The 20,130-nt window shown below is 44.4% G+C and overlaps 1 protein-coding gene across 1 annotated transcript in view; it reads left to right on the forward strand.

Annotated features, from left to right (window-relative positions):
- The first annotated feature begins 4,258 nt into the window (after window positions 1-4,258).
- DUSP14 (dual specificity phosphatase 14) overlaps window positions 4,259-20,130 on the forward strand; it is a 33,551-nt gene continuing 17,679 nt past the window's right edge. The window contains exon 1 of the mRNA XM_003483054.5: window positions 4,259-4,314. The gene's annotated coding sequence lies outside the window, so the exon portion shown is untranslated. The remainder of the gene's footprint in view (window positions 4,315-20,130) is intronic.

Here is a 20,130-nt window from a genome sequence, read left to right on the forward strand (position 1 = left end):
AGGCGGAGGTGAATTTTTCATGGATGTTGTTTATATTGGAGTCTTCATCACTGTGCCTCATTGCCACAGCCTCAGGGTTGAATTAAGGGCAGAAAATTTCAGAGAATGAAAGATATTAATGACCTAGTTATCCTAGACATGTTGTAATATTCCCTTATATAATAACTCACTCAAGAAGCGTGGAGTCAGGTTACAAAATTGTAGGCACCCTATGACTGCGACTGTGTAAAAAAAAGTAAAAAAATCATGGGTAGAAAAAAAAAACAGAGAAAAAGATGTTAATCATTGCTTCTTTAAGTAGTAAAATTAGGTATGATGTTCTCTTTTCGGTAACGTGACATTTCTTTATTAATGAAATAATAAATTACACAAGAACTATTAAAACTCTACAAATAGTAGCTTAAAGTATTTTACAATCAATAATATCTAGTAAATCCTTATGCTAGCCATATAAGGTGTGTGTGGGGGTTTTGTTTGTTTGTTTTTTTTGTTTGTTTTTTTTGTTTGTTTGTTTTGTTTTTTTTTTTGGCTGCACCTGTAGCATGTGGAAGTTCCTGGGCCAGGGGTCAAATTCAAGTTGCAGCTGTGTCAATGCCAGATCCTTAACCCTTGCGCCACAGTGGGAACACCTAAGGTGCTGTCTTATAAAGATGCACAAGAATAAGGCAAGTTTCTGTAGTAGATGGAATGTGTTTTAAAACTTCTAGTTCTTTCTTTCTTTCTTTCTTTTTTTTTTTTTTTTTGACTTCTAGTTCTTTTACCTTATCCATATGTATAACATTTCTTCCCAAATACCCAGTGTCCGCTGTCCCTCTCGAACATGTGAAAGGACAATCGCGTAAAGATTTACTTCTCTGGGGGATTTGCATTTTGGTAGCTATTAGTGGCATTATTCTCTGGTGCTATAGGCATTATATATTATAGGCACGCATTCCAGAGCCATGGGGACCTGATGGCCCCCTGAAATCAAACTTCTGTAGACTGGGGAACCCTGATCACAGCTGTCTCCCAAATTCTGACAGATACATCAAAACTGTTGCCAATTTGTTAATCAGAGGAAATGATACAAATGGAAAATGCAACTATTCTTTGAAGGACTCATAAAGGTCTGGGTCTGATTCGTCTAAGGAGCAGTCATTGCTCATGCAATTAAGGAGAATATTTTTGGAAAGGCAGACATCAGAAGCTAAGCAGAGTAGAAGTTTCCACCCTCTACTTACTGTCTCTAATCAGATTACCTCTTATTCTGCACAGAAGCTGCTCTAAAGCACTGCTTATTTACACGTAGCGAGGAGCACCCATCTCTTCCCTGGGCATGGGCAAGTCAGACTTTTATAGCATTCGGTCTCTGAGATGTTTCTATATCTAAAGCATAGGGGGAAAATGAGGGAGAGATAAAAATAGACCTTAAGGGAGTTCCCGTCGTGGCGCAGTGGTTAACGAATCCGACTAGGAACCATAAGGTTGCGGGTTCGGTCCCTGCCCTTGCTCAGTGGGTTAATGATCCGGTGTTGCCGTGACCTGTGGTGTAGGTTGCAGATGTGGCTCGGATCCCGCGTTGTTGTGGCTCTGGCATAGGCCAGTGGCTACAGCTCCGATTCGACCCCTAGCCTGGGAACCTCCATATGCCGCGGGAGCGGCCCAAAGAAATAGCAAAAAGACAAAAAAAAAAAAAAAAATTGACTTTAAATGGGTAATTCCTGTTATGCCTCAGTGGATTAAGAACCCAACTAGTATCCAGGAGGATGCAGGTTCAATCCCTGGCCTTGATCAGTGGGTTAAGGATCAGGCGTTGCCGAAAGCTGCTGCAAAGGTCACAGAGGCTTCTTGGATTTGGTGTTGCTGTGGCTGTGGCATAGGCCAGCAGCTGCAGCTCTGATTCAACCCCTAGTCTGGGAATTCCCATATGCCACAGGTGCTGCCCTAAAAAGAAAAAAAGAAAAAAGTAAGAAAAATAAAGGAATAGATTTTTAAAAAATAAATAAAAATGTAGGTGTCAACTGACACCTAAAGTTATTTATGGTCTATGAATGTGCTGTCCAGTAAGGTAGCCACTAGCCTCCTGTGGCTATTTATGTTTAAACTGATTAGAAATTAAAATTTAAAATTCAATTCCTCAGTCACACTGGTCACATTTCAAGATCTCAAAAGCCATAGGAGGCTAGTGGCTACTGTATTGGACAGTGTGCATACAGACCAGTTCTAGCCCCCAAAGTTCCATCAGACAGTGCTGGTCTAGAAGATAGTATCTTCAAATCGCATTTTTGGAAGAGGCACATATAAGCCCACATTTCCACTTTCTGTAAAGGCAGAAAGCACCTCCCTACCCACAGGCATATATGTACAGTCACTAAATGGTCTTGAGTTTAGCACGCCTTCCTCCTTGCCTTAATCTCTACATCTTTACACATACATCTCTCAACACACATTCTATTTTGGCCCTCCTCCCTCTTCTTCCCTGATGAGGATTTGATTCTTCACAGCAGGCTTCGCTCTATAACGCATGAAAATGCCCAGCTCTTTGTCACTAAGGAGAGCTGTTCTGGAAACCTGCCTTCTGTGTAACAAACAAGCTTGAATCTGAAGAGGAATGTATGTATCTATTTGTGCTGCTGAGTCATTGAATTGAAGGGAAGACTGGGGGTGGGGTGGGGACAGAAATGAAAGCCGCATACAATTGTTTCTATTAGAGATTTTGCTATTTTGGTATTAGCATGTCAAAAATAAGTCACTAGATGAGTTGATGGTGGAGCAATTTGGTGCTGAGAAGACACCTTTTCAAGGCAAGATTTGAACTCCGGAGGTGCTATCTTGAGTCGGATTCTGCCTTGTTCTCTCGCAGAAAGATTAATTTTGCCTAATTTAAAAGCTGTGACTCTCTCCTTATGAAGGGAAAAATAAACAAATCTCTCCATTCTAGACCTGTTTAGCTCCCCTAAGATTATCACTAAAATGGCTTTGATGTTATATTTTTGTCTGGGAAGCAGACAGAACTTTTAGGTATTTCTGCACCCACGGCATGACTCTGAATCCTGTTGGGGATCAGAAAGAGCATGAAAAAACCCTCAAACTTGTGGTTTAAGATGCAGGGGTGTGGAATGGTGGTAGGAAGTGGGGTGTAAACCCAAAGCGCGGTTTTCATCTCTCTCACCAACTCCTCCCCGCGAACCTATGATTACTGTTTGACTCTTCAGCAGTTCTGCCGCCAACGATTTACAACGGTGAGGAGCTGGGGCTGGTGAGAAAAGGGCTGGGCGTGGTCAGGACTCTCAGGTGTGTGACTCACTGCAGAGCCTCAAGGAAGTTGTTTATACCTCCCCTCACCTGCTAGGGCAAGGTTGTGCTGAAAAAAAAAAAAAAAAACACACAAAACGTTTTGTATCGACTCCTGTTATGATGGGCAAACCTACATTTTTAAAAAAGACCCTCAGAGTGACACAGCAAATAATCCCTCCACGAATCCATGCGTTTAGCCTGGGCTCAGGAGACATGTGTCCGGGACCTGGTGTTTTGAGACTCAGGGTGACACCTGTGGTTTATGATGTGGGTTGGCGGTCTCGGTGGCAGGCAGAAGATGGTCATATACATAGCTACTTTTGAGTCTCAGACCACATAACCTCCCACAGTCGCTAGATACTTCCCAAACCTGCCCAAGCAAAATTCATCCAACAGTTGCCATGAGATTTATTTTCTCTAAACTCTTTCGTCGCAACTCCTGGGCTCTCTCGTGCAGGATACAAGGTGGGGGTGCGGTGAGAGGCAGAGATTAGTCATTAACTGCAGTCTTCACACCTTTTATATTTGTATTGTTTTCTTGCCTTTAACCCTCTCACATCCAGTAAGTACCCTAGTTTACCATCCCCGCGCCCCTACATCCAGTTTGTAGGTAGACTCTGAAATGGGGAAGAGCCGGGTCGTACGCTGTGACACAGATGAGCACAAAATCGGAGCAGAGATCTGCCCCGGCAGCCGGGGTCTGAGAGTCAGGGGCGCGCCCGGGACGCCCGGCTCGGCGGAGGAGGGCGCAATGCGCACGCGCGCCGCCTGAGCTCCGCGCGTCCCCCGCCGGCTTCCCTCCACCTCACCCGCGCCGCTCCTCTTGCGCCGAGGCCCCGCCCCCGCCCCGAGCGTCCGCCCCGCCCCCCCCGCCCGCCCGCCCGCCTCTGAAGAGGGCGGCGGGGCGCAGGGAGCGTGCGCACGGCCCGCCCCGGGCGCGGGCGGAGGAGAGAAGGAGGGGTGCGCGCGGCGTCCAGCCCGCAGAAGCCGGGAGCAGCGCAGGAGGGGAGAGCGCCAGCTGCGAGCCCAGGCGAGCCGGTACGGGGCCCACGGGCTCGGGCGGGGGGCAGGGGGCGGGCGAGACTTGGCGCCAGAGGGGCTCTGGGGCTCCGGTCGGACGGGACCGGCGAGGCCCTGCGCGAAACTGGTCTCTGGAAAGTTTGTGCCGGCGTCCCCCACCTGCTCCCGGGCGCTTCTCGCATCTTCTGGGCGGCGGGGAGAGAGGCCTGGCGCCCTCGGCAGCGCCCCTTCCTCAGCGTCCGCCCCCGCCTCGAGGGCTCTCGGCGCGCACTCCCCGGCTGGTCCCCCACCGAACCTGGTCCGGGATACGGGTTCTCTGGCTCCTAGGCGAGCATCCTTTTTGCTCCCCTCCCCCTCCCCGACCCCTCTGCTCTGCGGTCCGGTCATGGCCTCCCTGTCTCCTCACCCCGCCGTCCGCATTCACCCGCTCCGAGCTGCGGGAGCGTCAGCGGCTTTATGCATCTTCCAAAGGTTTTTGGTGCACTCTTAGAGGCAACTTGACTTTTAGCAATGCCAAGTATTCAACTTGAGTGTTTCTCTACGGTGGGGGATTGGTGTGCATGGTGCTAACATGTCTTTTTATTTCGCCTAAGTACCCTTGCTTCGATTGAAGTTGAGTTGTTGGTGTGCGAGAGGAGTTGCATGCTGTACGTAGCTGCCTTAAGTGGATTGTATAACTATATTTTATTTAGGTGATGTTGCCAATGGTACCAGCCAGTGTTATGGTAACTGGGCATCCCAGAGGCAAGGCAAGGAGGAGTGACTTAAAATGCAGTTCTACCGTGTGGGTTTTTTTTTTTTTAAAGTACCTTGAGCTTTTCATCCAGCAAGGCCTCAGGACATTTAGCATGTGTTAACTAGCTGTTCATTGTAGTTTTATGAGATAGGTAGAAAGCCTTACCTTCCCATTTTATAGATGTAGAAACAGAGGCAAAAAGCCAAGTCCTGATTCTTTACTCACCTGAAAGGAATATGGACTAGAGTTACTGGAATTCCTAGCCCACAAGGCCACTCTGAAGGGTCATGCAACGTTGGAACATCCTCCCTGAGATTGTACAGATCAGTTAAAAGTCAGAGAGGCGGGGGCCATCAGCAGCTCCATCCTTGGAACTCAGCTCTGTCACAAAGTTAAGTGATACTGGACAAGTCAGAGCTGCTCTCTGCGGGTTTCCTGCTCTTTAAAATGAGGGGAACAAAGGTGCTGTGTTCTTTGCAAAGTTGTGTGTGTCTGGAAGCGCCACTTCCTTGAGCTGCATTTGGTGATTGTGACTTGTTGTAGACTCATAAAGGTCCCCATTCTCGGGTTCCCTTTAGAAATGCAAGTAAGGAGGTGCCCCCAGAATGAATAACTGCCTCTTCTTCACCAGAGACACCTGAGAATTCATGTGAGGGACAGGCTGAGGCAGGGACTCCGACCTGGGTGGGGGAGAGGGTTGCTTTTGTGGAGGTAGGACGGAACCCTGCACAGGCGGCTTGACACATGGGCCCTATTCCTGCCTCCAGCTCTGACTCATCTTCTGACGCTTGGGGGAGGAGAGGTAGATGCTTGATATTTTTGGCTTCCCCCATAAAACGGGAGACAGTTTCCTTCATTCCAAGGCTTTTTAACGTCAGTGTCCAGCGTGTCTGTGCTGAATTCTCAGCTGAAATCTCTCATATTGGTTGAATGCAGGTATGACTTCTGATTTCCTGTAATATTCTTTAATAGACTGGTGTAAATGTATATACTCTTTTCATTCAAAAACAAGACAAAGCAAAACAAAACTGGCCAGGTGTGTTAAGTCTGGGAAAACCTATTTAAAACTTTAGCATTTTAAACTGTTCGTTAGGGAAGGATCTGTTTGTTAGATTCCTTTGCAATTGGGATTTTATTTTAAGGCAAGGTGGATTAAAAGTACTTTTCCCCAATACTACAAGAATTATTTTCTATTTAGAAAATTAAAACTTTACAGATAAGATGCCTTCTTTTGAACATCTGTCTCAAAAGTAGCATATCTGTATATCTTTCTCAGTTTATGTGTATTGTTTTAGACTTTTCTAAGCATTTTCATAAGTATCTTTTTGCACAAAGTGATTTTTTTTTTCTGGTTTGCATAGCTTGAAAACTTTTTTTTTTTGTGATTATTATAAAATTAACTGGTCCTGTTTATAGAGATTTGGTTTCTGTCTAGAACAGGTAGCATGCGTTTTAAGTGCAGCTGGTCATAAAGTTTTATTAACCCTGGTAGCATGGTAGTATTTCTCAGAACAACCGGGCAAATGACCCCTTCTTAACTTCAGAGCAGTTAAACCATTTAAGATCCTATAGGCATTACTCTCTGTTGCAAATGAAAACTTTCCCATTAAAAAAAAATCGAGTGTATTCATCTTTTCTTTGCTTCTGGGGAGGCATAAAAGGGAGTGGGGGGCCGGGAGAGTTGGCTAAAGCAACAGTGCTTGGGTGTAAACTTAGCGAGCGAACGTTTGAGATGGTAGCTTTAGTTGTTTATGAAAGCCTTGCCGGGCTGAAGAGAGAGAAGAGGAAACGTTACTGTGAGCACAGTTCAAGTCAGGATTTTTGGAAGATAGATGCGTTAAAACCAAATTCACATTAAGAGTGTTGGAGTTCTTGCCGTGGCAAAGCAGGTTAAGGGTCCGGTGTAGCCTGTGTGGTGACTTGGGTTTGATTCCGGCCTGGCGCAGTGGGATTTGGCGTTGCTGCAGTGGGGGGTAGGCTGCACCTGCAGCTTGGATTTGATCCCTCTCTTGGGAACTCGCATATGCTGTGGGTGCGGCCCTAAAAAAAGTTTATGGGCGTATATGCTAGACATTTATTGAGACTCTTGCCACACTAAAGGGTCAGTGCTGAATCCTGAAGGCAAATAAGGTCCCTGACCTATGAAGCCCACAGGCCAGTAGTAATAATCAGAGGGAGTGTTCTTTCCCCAGACTGGCCAGGATTGTAATGAACTCCTGGAAACAACATTGTATTTATTTAATCTTTTTTTTTTTTTTTTTTTTTTTTTTTTTACTGTGAACTGTAACATACAGGAAAGGGTATAAAACACACAAATAACACACAAATGGATACTTAATCAATTATTTTGAAGAAAACACTACTGTAACCATTTTGCAGATCCCAAAGCACCCTCCTCCCAGGCCTTCCCAATGATCACCTCTATCCTCCCCCTAGAGGTAACCTAGCCCGGTTTTTGTGGAAATCATTTCCTTTGTTTTCTACAGTTTTTATGCCCTAAATATTAATCTCTAAACAATACAGTTTCATTTTGCCTGTTTTTCACCTTTATGCAAATGGAATCAAAGTAGGTATTCTTATAAATCTGTTTGTTTTTTGGTTTTTTTTTTTTTGGTCAGCATTACGTATGTGTATTTGTATATGTGTGCACACACACAACAAACGCATGTATGATTTTGGAGGGTTTAAATTCTTGCAGCATTACAGTTTTTAAGACTCATCCATGATGTTGTCTTGTTATCTATGATGTAATTAGCTCATTTGGTGTGAACATACCCCGGGCTGTTTGTCATCCACTGTTGATGGACATCTTGCTTGTTTCTGGTCTGGGGAACTTATGAATATTGCTGGGTCATAGATGTGCATATCCTCAGCTTTTCTAGCTGATGCCCATTTTCCAAAGTGGTTGTACCAGTTTATATTCCTTCAGTGGTGTCAGCCTTGGATATATAATCCACTGTACTTGCTGTTTAACCACAATATGTTTGGATATTTCTTGCGTGAATGAGTGTCACCTGGGTGATTTGATCCCTGGCACTTCATGTACCACTGTATTTTTATATACTTAGGTTTAATTGTACGGTTTGGACTAACATACCACTCAGAGCCAGAGATGGTTTTCCATGCTATGTGGCTGACAAATACCCAGTAGAAAACTTCCCACTGAATTTTTTCTTTCCCCAAACAGATGTGTAGTCATAGGGAAATTTAAACATGCAAAATTAAGTATTAAAATTCACAGTGTCTAGGTAGTTGCCGATGTGGCTCAGTGGATTAAGAATCCGACCAGTATCCATGAAGATGCAGGTTCAATCCCTGGCCTCATTTAGTGGGTTAGGGATCCGGCATTGCTGTGGCTGTGGTGTAGGCTGGGAGCTGCAGCTCCAACTTGATCCCTGGCTGCCTGTGCACTTGCATATGCCCATATGCTGCAGGTGCGGCCCTAAAGAGCAAAAAAAAAAAAAAAAAAAAAGAAAGAAAAAAATCTAGTACCTAGAAGTCTTTAAAAGGTTTTGGAAGAATCTTACTTCTTGGGCTACCAAACGCTTTGAGGTGGTGATTTGCATTGTGCTGGAGAATACCTGCGTTGTGCCCAGCCTTGAATATGCAGACCCACAGTGCTGGCTTTAGTGTGTGACGTGTGCAGGAACCCAGGCCAGTCCTTGTGAAATTGCCCTCTGAGGACCTGTACTCACATGCTTGTGTGTGTGTGTAGATTGCTGAGCGGCACTGAGCACAGGAATTCCTTGGCAATTCTAAAGGAACCACGGCTTCTTTTTCTATGAAATGTACTTTTCTCTGAGTCTTCCTTTGTGTTGAACAGTAGAGGTAGTTTAAAACTGGGTCCGATAGAGAGTTTCTGCTTTCTGAGTAGACAGTTGCCAGGTTAACTTTAATTGCCTGTGTTTGGTGGTGTTAGCTGGATTTAAAGCTAGGGGTGTGTGTGTATGTGCTTGAGAGAGGGAGAGAAAGAGAAGGAAAGAAAAAGAAAAGGAGAGAGGTTAGGGAGGGATGGGGAGGTCATGCCAGGGCAGTTATTAAATTATTAAGTTCAGGTTTTTGTTGAGCATCTACTGTTCCTGGTATCACCTGCTAACAGTCTGTTTCTATCCTAAGGGCAGAATTACAATTCTGCAGGTTTAGAAAGTAGTAAGTAGTTCTTAAGTAGTTCTTTTTCTTGGTTGGAGGGGTGACAGAAGAACAGTGGCCCAAAGAATGTGAAGTTTGTAATTCTTTTTAATTTCTCTTGTATGGCATCTTGGAAAACGGCTGAATTGTTCTATTTTCAGTCTTTGCAAATTACGAATACTTTTTTACTCATATGGCAAAGGTTTTTTCTAGAATCTCTAAAATCATTAAAATTTTGAAAACAACTTAATGTATATAAGTTAGAAGTTTTCAGGAAAAGATACCCATAGTGGGAAGATGAACAGTAGTGTCAGAACCTCTTAATCTGAGTGATGGGGGAGAAATCTTGTTTGTGTATTTTGATATCCCTTCCCAACAGCAGGAATTTACGGAGGAGCTTCGTTTTCCATCTGTTGCAGGGAAGAGGCCCGGGTGCCGAGGCCCCAGCTGTGCCCTGTCACCTGCAGCCCTGGGCCCTCCCAGCTCACCTCAGCGCTTCTCTTTCTTGCTTTTCCACTGACAGAGCAATCCCCCATCCAGTTTGGTCAGCTTTCTGGGAGTTTCCCTTGTGGCTCAGTGGAAACAAATGTGACTAGTATCCATGAGGACACAGGTTTGATCCCTGGCCTCGCTCAGTGGGTTAAGGATCTGGCATTGCCATGAGCTGTGTGTGGTGTAGGTCACAGACACAGCTCGGATCTGGTGTTGCTGTGGCTCTGGCCTAGGCCAGCAGCTACAGCTCTGATTTGACCCCTAGCCTGGGAACCTCTATATGCTGTGGGTGCTGCCTTTAAAAAAAAAAAAAGTTTGGTCAGCTTTCCCCTGCCATCTGGAGGTCCCAGTAGACAAAAAGGCCACTTTTGAAATATACAGCTGCTGAGCTTACTGGTGCCTTGTCCCAGAATAGTTTCAGTGTCCGTGGACCCTGCCAGATCTTTTTGATGCCTGCCATGGGTCTTTTGAGTTTGTGGATCCACAGGAGAAAACTTTTTTAACGAGAGGGTGTAGCTTCTGTTGACTAGTGAACAGAGCCTTCTAACCAGCAGCCTAGTGATTTTCATGCAGGGTTCTGAAAACCACTTGGAAAAATACTCCTTTGCCATAAACTAGGATGGCTTTATAACAGTTTCAACTAGGGTTTGGCAATTTTTTTTTTCCCTGTAAAGGGTCAGGTAGTAAATATTTTAGGCTTATGGGCCATACAGCTTCTGTTGCAACTATTTAACTTGCCTCTGTAAACTTGCCTTTGTAGCATAAAAATGGTCATAGTTAATATGTAACAAAGAATGTGGTTGTGCTCTGGTAAAACTTCATTCATGAACACTGAAATTTTAATCTCATGTAACTTTTAGGTGCCATGAAATACTATTCTTCTTTTGAGTTCTTTTTTAACCACTTAAAAATGTATAAACCAGGACTTCCCTTGTGGCTCAGCAGGTTAAGGATCTGGTATTGTCACTGCAGAGGCTTAGGTCACTGCTGTGGCTTGGGTTTGATCCCTGACCTGGGGAACTTCCACATGCTGTTGGCATGGCCAAATAAAAAGGAGAGTTCTCATCATGGCTCAGTGGAAATGAATCTAACTAACATTCATGAGGACGCAGGTTCGATCCCTGGCCTCGCTCAGTGGGTTAAGGATCCAGGGTTGCTGTGAGCTGTGGTGTAGAAAGACGCGGCTCAGATCTGGTGTTGCTGTGGCTGTGGTGTAGGCCGGCAGCTGTAGCCCTGAATAGACCCCTAGCCTAGGAACCTCTGTGTGCCTTGGGTGCAGCACTAAAAAGACAACAACAACAACAAAAGGGAGTTCCTGTTGTGGCTTAGCGGGTTAAGAACCTGGCATAATGTCTGTGAGGATGTGGGTTTGATCCCTGGCCTCACTCTGGGTTAAGGATCTGGCATTGCCTCAAGCTGTGATGTGAGTTGCAGATGCGCCTTGTATCCAGTGTTGCTATGGCTGTGGCATAGGCCTCAGCTGCGGCTCCAATTTGACCCCTAGCCTGCGAACTTGCATATGCTGCAGGTGCAGCCATAAAAAGGGAAAAAAAAAATGTATAAACCATTCTTACCTCATGGGCTTCACAAAAATAGGTAGCTGGCTCAACATGGCCTTCCTGCCGTAGTTTGTCAGCTCCTGATTTGAACCAGAGTAGAGTGAGGTGCAGAGGCCACTGCATCCCTTTTTAGCATGTGATTAGTAATTAGTAGTATAATCTGCAAAGAACTATGTATATTGTCTTTTTATATAAGACTATTTCTTCAGGAGACAATTCAAGCCAAGGGAATAACATCAGGACCCTAAGCTCTTTGACTTCTGTTTAGCTGAAAACTTGATTCCTCCCTTTGCTCCAGGGAGGCTCAGATACACCCAGTTGCCCTCTGAATTCAGGAGGCCTGCTACCTCTCAGCAGGGATGAGGGTTTATAGCATCATCAGGTTCCCTCTGTCCAGCTAATGCCTTATTTATTCTGCTCAGAAACTGATAGGTAATTATAGATGCCTTTGGTTTATAAAGAAGAATGGGAAGTTAGTTCATCAATATATAAATGAAGTTAACTTGCTGTAAAATCAGAAAAAACATGGAAGTGGGCCAGGGATATGATGAAGAAATTCTTGTAGGGAGAAAGCTGAAGCTCAGTGCTTGAGTTTTAAGGATGATGTTGTATCAGCCAGACATCAAAGGGTTAGATGATCAAAGAGTGCTCAGCTCTTTACTATTGAGCTCTTAGTCCTGTGAACCTTATTCTAATTTATACATTTGTTTTTTAAAAAAATTATTTTATTTTAAAAAATATTTATTTATTTATTTATTTTGGCCACACCCATGGCATGAAGAAGTTCCCAGGCCAGGGATCGAACCTGTGCCACAACAGCAGTCTGAACTGCTGCAGTGACAATGCTGGATCCTTTACCCTCTGCCAGAAGGGAACTTGTATACATTTATTTTTGTCTTCCTTAAAGTAATAATGAACGTGTAAGGACTGAGATCTTATTTATGAAAGGGCTTTTCATGGTCCTGCTTTTCAGAGGGCAGTAGTGACTTTGGCAGTTTTGGGGCAGACTTATACGCACCTTGGGTTTAATTGCTGATGTGGTTTTTTTTTTTGTTTTTTTGTTTTGTTTTGTTTTGTTTTAGGTACTCTGGGTCTAGGTGTTCTGACCTATACAAATCAAAGTTCACTGCTTAATCAGGAGTCTGTGATTCACATTTAATTTTTACCAGTTACTCTTTGAAGATTTAAAAATACTGTTTATTTGGCTCTGGCACAAATTGGTTTCCACTTATCACCAAACAAGCTTAAATGTGATTATGGAATTTTACCAGCATTTTCTTGGTTCAGGTTGATGAGATTTTTTACACCCGGAAACCATCTCATACCACTTAGCAGTTTAGGATTTTTTAGATGAATGTCCAGATTATAGATAATACACAATCACACTGACCTTACTGTTCTTTAATTTCTTTCTCTTCATAGTTTTCATTTTCTTCCCCAATGAAATGTACACTTTGGAAGTCTTTAGATCAGTGGGTCTGTTGCAGTCAGATTGTGTGACTAATCAACAAACGGATAACTCATGGAGAGGGGTCCTGGTCCCAGTGGGGTTATTCATTTTCTGTGTAGAGTCCGGGAAAACCTCTTAACCTCCATTTACCTCTGATTCCTCATCTGGGAACCATGACAGTGGAATGATACTGATCTGTGAGAGGCTGAGTGTGTTCGTGTGGCTTAAACAAAACAGGCACTTGAGTTTGCTTCAGCAAGTCCAGTGGGGACAGCCCGAGGCAGATTAATGAGAGCTGTTTTTCTCACCCTTTAATGTGTATACAGTTCACCTGGGATCTTGTTAAGCTGTGAAATCTAATTCTGTAGGTGTAGGATGGGGCCTGAGACTCTGCATTTCTTTCAGGCTCCAGGTTAATGCAGTGAGCAGTGAGGGGCTGTAGAAAAGGGCTAGTGTTCTCCACTTGGAATCTCCAAGTAAAGGAGGCTCTTGCAAAGCAAGGGTGGCAGCATGTAGTTTGTTGCTGTTTTGGGGTTTTTTTGGCATGTGAAAGTTCCTGGGCCAGGGATTGAACCTGTGCCACAGCAGCAACCCATGGTACTGCAGTGACAGTGCCGTATCCTTTACCCACTGCACCACAAAGAAACTTCCAGGGATGGCAGCACGTTTTATGGATTGGAGAAAAAGCATGGGAGTGTACATAAGAGATACCTCCCCAGGAAACAAAGAACTGTTTTTCAGCACCCTTGATTGTCTTACTTTGCCTTGACTCTGTGCCTTCTCTGCATTGCTGTAGTATCCACTGTTTGCACTCCTCATTTGGTTCATTTAATGTGAGTCTCTTACTGTATTCAGGTGTCTTAAATGTGTATCTTGTGTCATCTCTTTAAGATGATACAATCCTAGCACAGGGTTCTGTCTTCTGTTCCCTTATATCCCTGTTCTAGTGACTATTGCTGCACAGCACACCATTCCAAAACTCAGTGATGTAGAAAGATCCATTTTTATTTTGCTTTCAGATTGCTGCAGGTCAAGAATTTGGACCTCGTGTAGTGGGGACCATGTATCTTTACTCCACAGTGTCTGGGGGTGACTTGATGGCTGGGAGCTGGAATCAAGTGAAGTGTCCTTACTCACATATTTCGTAGTTAATTCTAGCTATCAGTTGGGACCTCTGTTGGGCTTCTGGCCAAAACACCCACATATAACCTCTCCACATGGTAACTGTCTGGCTTCGTGGGACTTCCTCACAGCATGGCAGCTGGAGTCCAGGAGCAAGTTTCAAGAGAACAGAAATGTGTGACATGTTGATGATCTAGCGTCAGAAGTGTCATTTCTGATGTACTCGTGGTTGATTTGGTCACCCTGTAAGGTCCTGTGGAATGTGGGTATTGTGGGGGCCATTTTTGGCAGATACATTCTGCCAGAGTCCCCAGCAACTTAGAATAGTGTTGAACACATGGCATGAACTCAGTAAATACTATTGTGTGAGTGAGTGATGAGTAATTTAAACACCCCGAGTAGATGATGACAAAATTAAAAAAATTCCAAATAGGAACAGGTTGCCCCCTGGTACCCAAATAAATACATATATACCTTCACCTTTTATAGATACAGTCTCTTCTCTCTACCTATTCTATTTTGAACATAAGAATCTATGAATTTATCATTTGGAACTAAACTTCCTTTTTTTTTTTTTTAAGAGCTTGGCATATGGAGGTTCCCAGGCTAGGGGTCTAATCAGAGCTGCAGCTGCAGTAGGGCACAGCCACAGCAGCGTCAGATCTGAGCTGCATCTGTGACCTGTGCTGAAGCTTGTGGCAGTGCCAGATCCTTAATGCATTGAGTGGGGGCCAGGGATCGAACCCACATCCTTATGGATGCTAGTTGGATTCATAACCCCCGAGCTATAGAGGGAACTCCGAAACTAAACTTCTTAAAGTCTGTGCATCTTTGTCACTATTGGCATGCCTTTTTTCCCTGTTCTTATAGGTTGGACCTCCCATGTCTTTCTTGGGACTGTGGTGTGTTCTCCATCCACTGGCTGGCTAGCGTCTTAAAGTGACCAGCCTTTGTTAGGCCCAGCTGAGGCCCACGTGAGGATACTTGAGATGTCAGCCAGGTTACGGCTACACGGGCAGTTGCTTTACAGCGTCATGTCATGCTGGGGAAGTATCTGTGGTGATACTGAATGGTGATTCTCAAGTTCTTTAGCTCTGTGTGTATTATGTGTATCTACCCTCTTTCCAGCCATCGTATCAGTCGATTTATATGGTAGGAAAAGCAAAAAAAAAACCACTCCTCCAAATGAAGATGTTGAGATATTTTAGCATATTACTACTAAAGCTTTCTGATAACTGAGAACAATTTTTGAATCTTTTATTTCATTTTATTTTAATATGAATGCACCTCAACATTTTGTTTGGATTTTATGCTTATATTCTATGATGAAGTTTTTTTCCGGGCATTCCCATTGTGGCTAAGTGGGTTAAGGATCCATTGTTGTCTCTGTGGGGATGTGGGTTCAATCCCTGACCTTGCTCAGTGGGTTAAGGATCTGGTGTTGCTGCAGGCTGTGGCCTAGTTCCCAGATATGGCTCAAATCAGGTGTTGGTGTGGCTCTGGTGTAGGCCACAGTTGCAGCTCAGATTTGACCCCTAGCTGGGGAAATTACATATGGTACGGCCATAAAAATTTTTTTTAAAAGAGAGTTTGTTCCCTTAACGAAAGATTGACTCACTGATTTTTAGTTGTAAGAGTATTTTTTTTTTCTTTCCCCTTTTTTGGCCACATCCATGGCATGTTTAAGTTTCCAAGCCAGGGATCCAACCTCTGCCACGGCAGCAACCCAAGCTGCTGCAGTGACAATGCTGCATCCTTAACCTGCTTGCACCATGAGAAAACTCCTGTTAAGACAATTTTAACTTTTTTCCTAATGGAACATATTTCTGATATAATAATGAAATGTAATGAGGAAAGTAGTGTTACTTATTGCAATGTAGGCTAAAATGCTTCCATTTTTTAAAGGATGGCTTTAAGGTTTTTTTTTTTTTTTTTTAAGAAGTAGATAAACGTTTACTTAATGGAAGAAGAAAATGTGATTACACAGGCTTTCCATGTGTTAAAAAAAAACAACAGTGTATGCCTTCAGTATATATAATGAACCTCTGTAACCCCTAAAGCTAAAAATATTTTAGATCATTTTACACAGTCATCTCTAGAACCATTGTGGCCATTTTTCTGCTTATTCAACATGAGGAGACAAAGCAGTAGATAGAATTTCAGTTCTTTAACTCCTGATACTAGTGGGTTTTTGTCATAATTTTTAAAAAAGAAAAGTAGCTTCTATGGCAGTGAATAGACTGTGAATAGACTCTGACTCTGCTCCAGGTATAGACATGGTGCCCAGGTCCCAGGAGCTCTCCGGTGCGGGGAGCAGACAGTTGTTAACTGCTTACGTGTTATTGAGATCACAGGCCCGCTGGGCAGACACTGATTCTGCATTTTATTTAGCACTTTGATGTTCTTTATTCAAAGACCAGCATCATGTCTGTTGTTTCTTATAACTCATGAAAAAAAAAATACCTCTCTGGGGTTGGTTTAGGACAGCTCCTCCTTTTTGTCTTTCATCTCCCCCTACCCCCCATTCCCTTGGCCAGGAAAGCATTTTTCCCTCCAAGAAGTAAATGCAGCTGCCAGAGCAACTTGGGAGGCCGAGTCGTATACCATGGACAGCGATGTGGACGCTCCTTGGCGTGCTCCCTGGTCATCTGCATCCCAGGGTGCTGCAGTGGGAGTGATGCTGTCACTCAGAAAGCACCTTGCAACCTTTGATCCCCAAGCATGGTCACTCTTTTACTCTCCTAACAGATAGTCCTTTCTCCGTCTTCCTGTACACAATTACTGGTTTTTTTTTTTTTTTTGGTCATGGTGTACAATTTTTTTTTTTTTGGCTTGATGTGGGATTTCAGTTCCCCGACAGGGCTTGAACCTGAGCAGCAGCAGCAGCAGTGGAAGCACGGAATCCTAATGGCTAGACCACCAGGGAACTAACTCCCTGCTAAGTTGATTTTGACATACCTGTGATATAATACCCATGTTTTCTTTTATTTGTTATGATCAGAATCTGCTAATCTTAGAAATGAAGTAAACTAGGGCTTCTTGTTGTGCCTGCTCTGAGACTACTCCCTGCTGAGATCCCTTTGCAGTCAGGATGTATTTCTGTGTCCTGAAAGGTGTACCTAACTGTGGCAGTATTTCACTCTTCTGGGCAATAGGAGAGAGTGGAGCAACTCAGCCTATTTGAGGTGTCTTTTCTTTTTTTTTTTCTTTTTGGGGCTGCTCCTGAAGCATATGGAAGTTCCTAGGCCAGAGGTCTAATTGGATCTGCAGGTGCTGGCCTACACCACAGTCACAGCCACGCCAGATCCGAGCTATGTCTGTGACCTGCACTGCAGCTAATGGCAACGTTGGATCCTTAACCCACTAAGCAAGGCCAGGGATTGAACCCGAATCCTCATGGATACTAGTGGGATTCGTTTCTGCTGCGCCACACTGGGAACTCTGTCAGGTGTTTTCTGTATGTATCATTTCAACACATTCTGCTTGGGCAGTTGTAAGACCCTCTTGTGTGCGGAAGGCGCTGGCTGATGGTGTGGAGTGCTGGGGGCGGTAATCAGACCACAGCCACCCTCTAGTCACAAAGAAGCAGGAGCCCAGACACCTTGGATCTTTTCCTGGTCCTGTCACCTGTCTTCTCCAAGTTGAAATCATCTCACCCTTTCCACACCTTGCATTTTCCCATCTGGAAAAGGGGTCAGGAGTGCCTGTCAGAAGAGCATCTGTGTATCTGTGACCTCTGAGTGCTCTCTGGCACAAGTTGTTTTTCTAACCCTTGGACTCAGCTTTGGCATTTTAAGCAGGTTTGTTGGCATGAGACTGCCTTGCACCAGCGGGGAGGGAGCATCGTGTCTGTCTCACTGGGATTCTGCCCTGAGGACTCAAAATCTGCTTTCTTTTCCCTGCAGCACCAAGTACCCTATCGCTGCCCAAGAAATGAGAATTCACAGAGTAAGCAAGGCTGTCAGCCCACCCATTACTTACCCATGGCCCTTGATGAAGACCTTTGTGCTGAAAAGGCCAGTGAGCCTGGGACACTGGCTTCAGGAGGGAAGGTGGCTTCCCAAACAGAATGATTATTTGGGAAATAATAATCATTTAAAACTAGATAACTTGGTTGGAAATTTGATTAGTATCTTCCACATTCAGGATGGAGTTATCAGCAGCCATTCAAAAGCCTGATTTTGTGTGTTTATTACTATGGTGACTTTGCTTTTTAAACTACTGAATTCTGCCAGGGAAAGACTTGGAAGTGGCAAGAGACTGCGCTCTGCTGCAGGACAGGATGTTCCCACAAAGTTCTGCCTGTTTCCATGTACATCTAACCCTCCCATCTGCGCACATTGCCTTTTTATTTATTTTTATTTGTTTGTTTTGCTTTTTAGGGCCGTACCCATGGCATATGGAGATTCCCAGGCTGGGGGTCTAATCGGAGCTACAGCTCCCGGCCTGCACCACAGCCACAGCAACTGGGGATCTGAGCCACGTCTGCGACCTATACTGGATCCTTAACCCACTGAGCAAGGCCAGGGATCGAACCTGCAACCTCATGGTTCCTAGTCGTATTCATTTCCGCTGCACCACGACAGGAACTCCCAGGTTGCCTTTTTCTTTTTTTTTTTTTTGGTCTTTTTGCTATTTCTTTGGGCCGCTCCCGCAGCATATGGAGGTTCCCAGGCTAGGGGTCCAATCGGAGCTGTAGCTGCCAGCCTACACCATAGCCACAGCAATGTGGGATCTGAGCCTCGTCTGTGACCTACACCACAGCTCACGGCAACCCACTGGATCATTAACCCACTGAGCGAGGGCAGGGATCGAACTCGCAACCTCATGGTTCCTAGTCGGATTCGTTAACCACTGCGCCACGACAGGAACTCCACCCCAGGTTGCCTTTTTAAACTTGATTTATTTTTTTTTTATTATTTTAAAATTTAATTGGAGTGTCATTGACTTACAGTGTTGCATTAGTTTCAGGCATACAGCAAAGTTGTGCACATTTCCTTATGTGACTAGTTCCTTGCTCCTTTCGTGATGAGGTTTCACCTTTATATCACTCTGCACCCTGTATCGTCAGTCAGCAGATGTGGGCCCCAAAGATGGGTGGTAAGCTTGGGGGAGGCAGCTCCCTCTGGGCAAGGGCCGTTTCTTGGGGGAGGGGGAGACTTGTGACCTGTCAGCACCAGCATGCTGAGTGCCTTGTCTTGAGGGGGAATTCGATGGCCCATCACAGCATTCCCTTTGCAGTGGTTCTCACAGTGTGTCCCCTGCCTGGCAGCATCAGCATCACCTGGGAAATAAATGCCACGTCTCAAGCCCTATCCCAGGACCACTGAATCAGAAACTCTGAGGGTGGGGCTTAGCGATCTGGGGTTCACCAAGCCCACCAGGTGATTCTCATGCACACTCGAGTGTGAGAACCACTGTGTATTTATACACGTGGGATTATTTTAATTTTTTAATTGAGGTGTAATTGACATAGAACATTATATCAGTTTCAGGTGTATAACATGATTCGATATTTGTATATATAGCAGAATAATCACAGTAAGTCTCATTAATACTTCTCACCATATATAGTTAACACATTTTTCATTTTCTTGTGATGACAACTTTTATGATTACTCTCCGTGGAGTTCCCTTGTAGCACAGTGGGTTAAGGATATGGTGGTGTCACCACAGAGACTCAGGTTACTGCTGTGGTGCGGGTTTGATCCCTGGTCTGGGAACTTCCACATGCCATGAAAAATTACTCTCTGAGCAACGTGCAAGTGTGCAGTACGGTATCATTAATGATAGTCCCCATGCTGTACACTGCATCCCCAGGACTTCCGTTCTCACGTGAAGTTTGTGTCTTTTAGCCTCTTCACCCATTTAGCCTCCACCTCTGACAACCACCAATCTGTTCTCTACATGTTTAAGATTGCACATAAAATTGACACTATATTTATAGTATTTGTCCTTCTCTGACTTCTCTTTTAGCATAATGCCTTCAGGATCCATCCATGTTACTGTAAATAGCAAGATTTCCTTCTTTATGGCTGATAAATGTTCTATTGCATATATATATACACCACATTTTCTTTATCCATTCATCCATCCATGGACACTTAGGTTGTTTCCATGTCTTAGCAGTGAATGGGGGTTGGGAAGGTGGGGGGAGGGTGTATATATCTTCTTGTGTTAGTGTTTTTGTTGGATAAATACCCAGAAGTAGAATCCCTGGATCATATGCTAATTCTATTCTTAACTTTTTGAGGACCCTCCATACTGTTTTCTGTAGTGGCTGCACCAATTTACATTCCCACCCACAGTGCACAAGAGTTCCTTTTTCTCCACATCCTCACCAACAC

This window comes from Sus scrofa, chromosome 12, assembly GCF_054392235.1.
Source record: "Sus scrofa isolate SSC_HxYL_T2T_F1_AM1 chromosome 12, Sscrofa_HxYL_maternal_Yorkshire_Landrace_v2.0, whole genome shotgun sequence".
NCBI classification, from domain to species: domain Eukaryota; kingdom Metazoa; phylum Chordata; class Mammalia; order Artiodactyla; family Suidae; genus Sus; species Sus scrofa.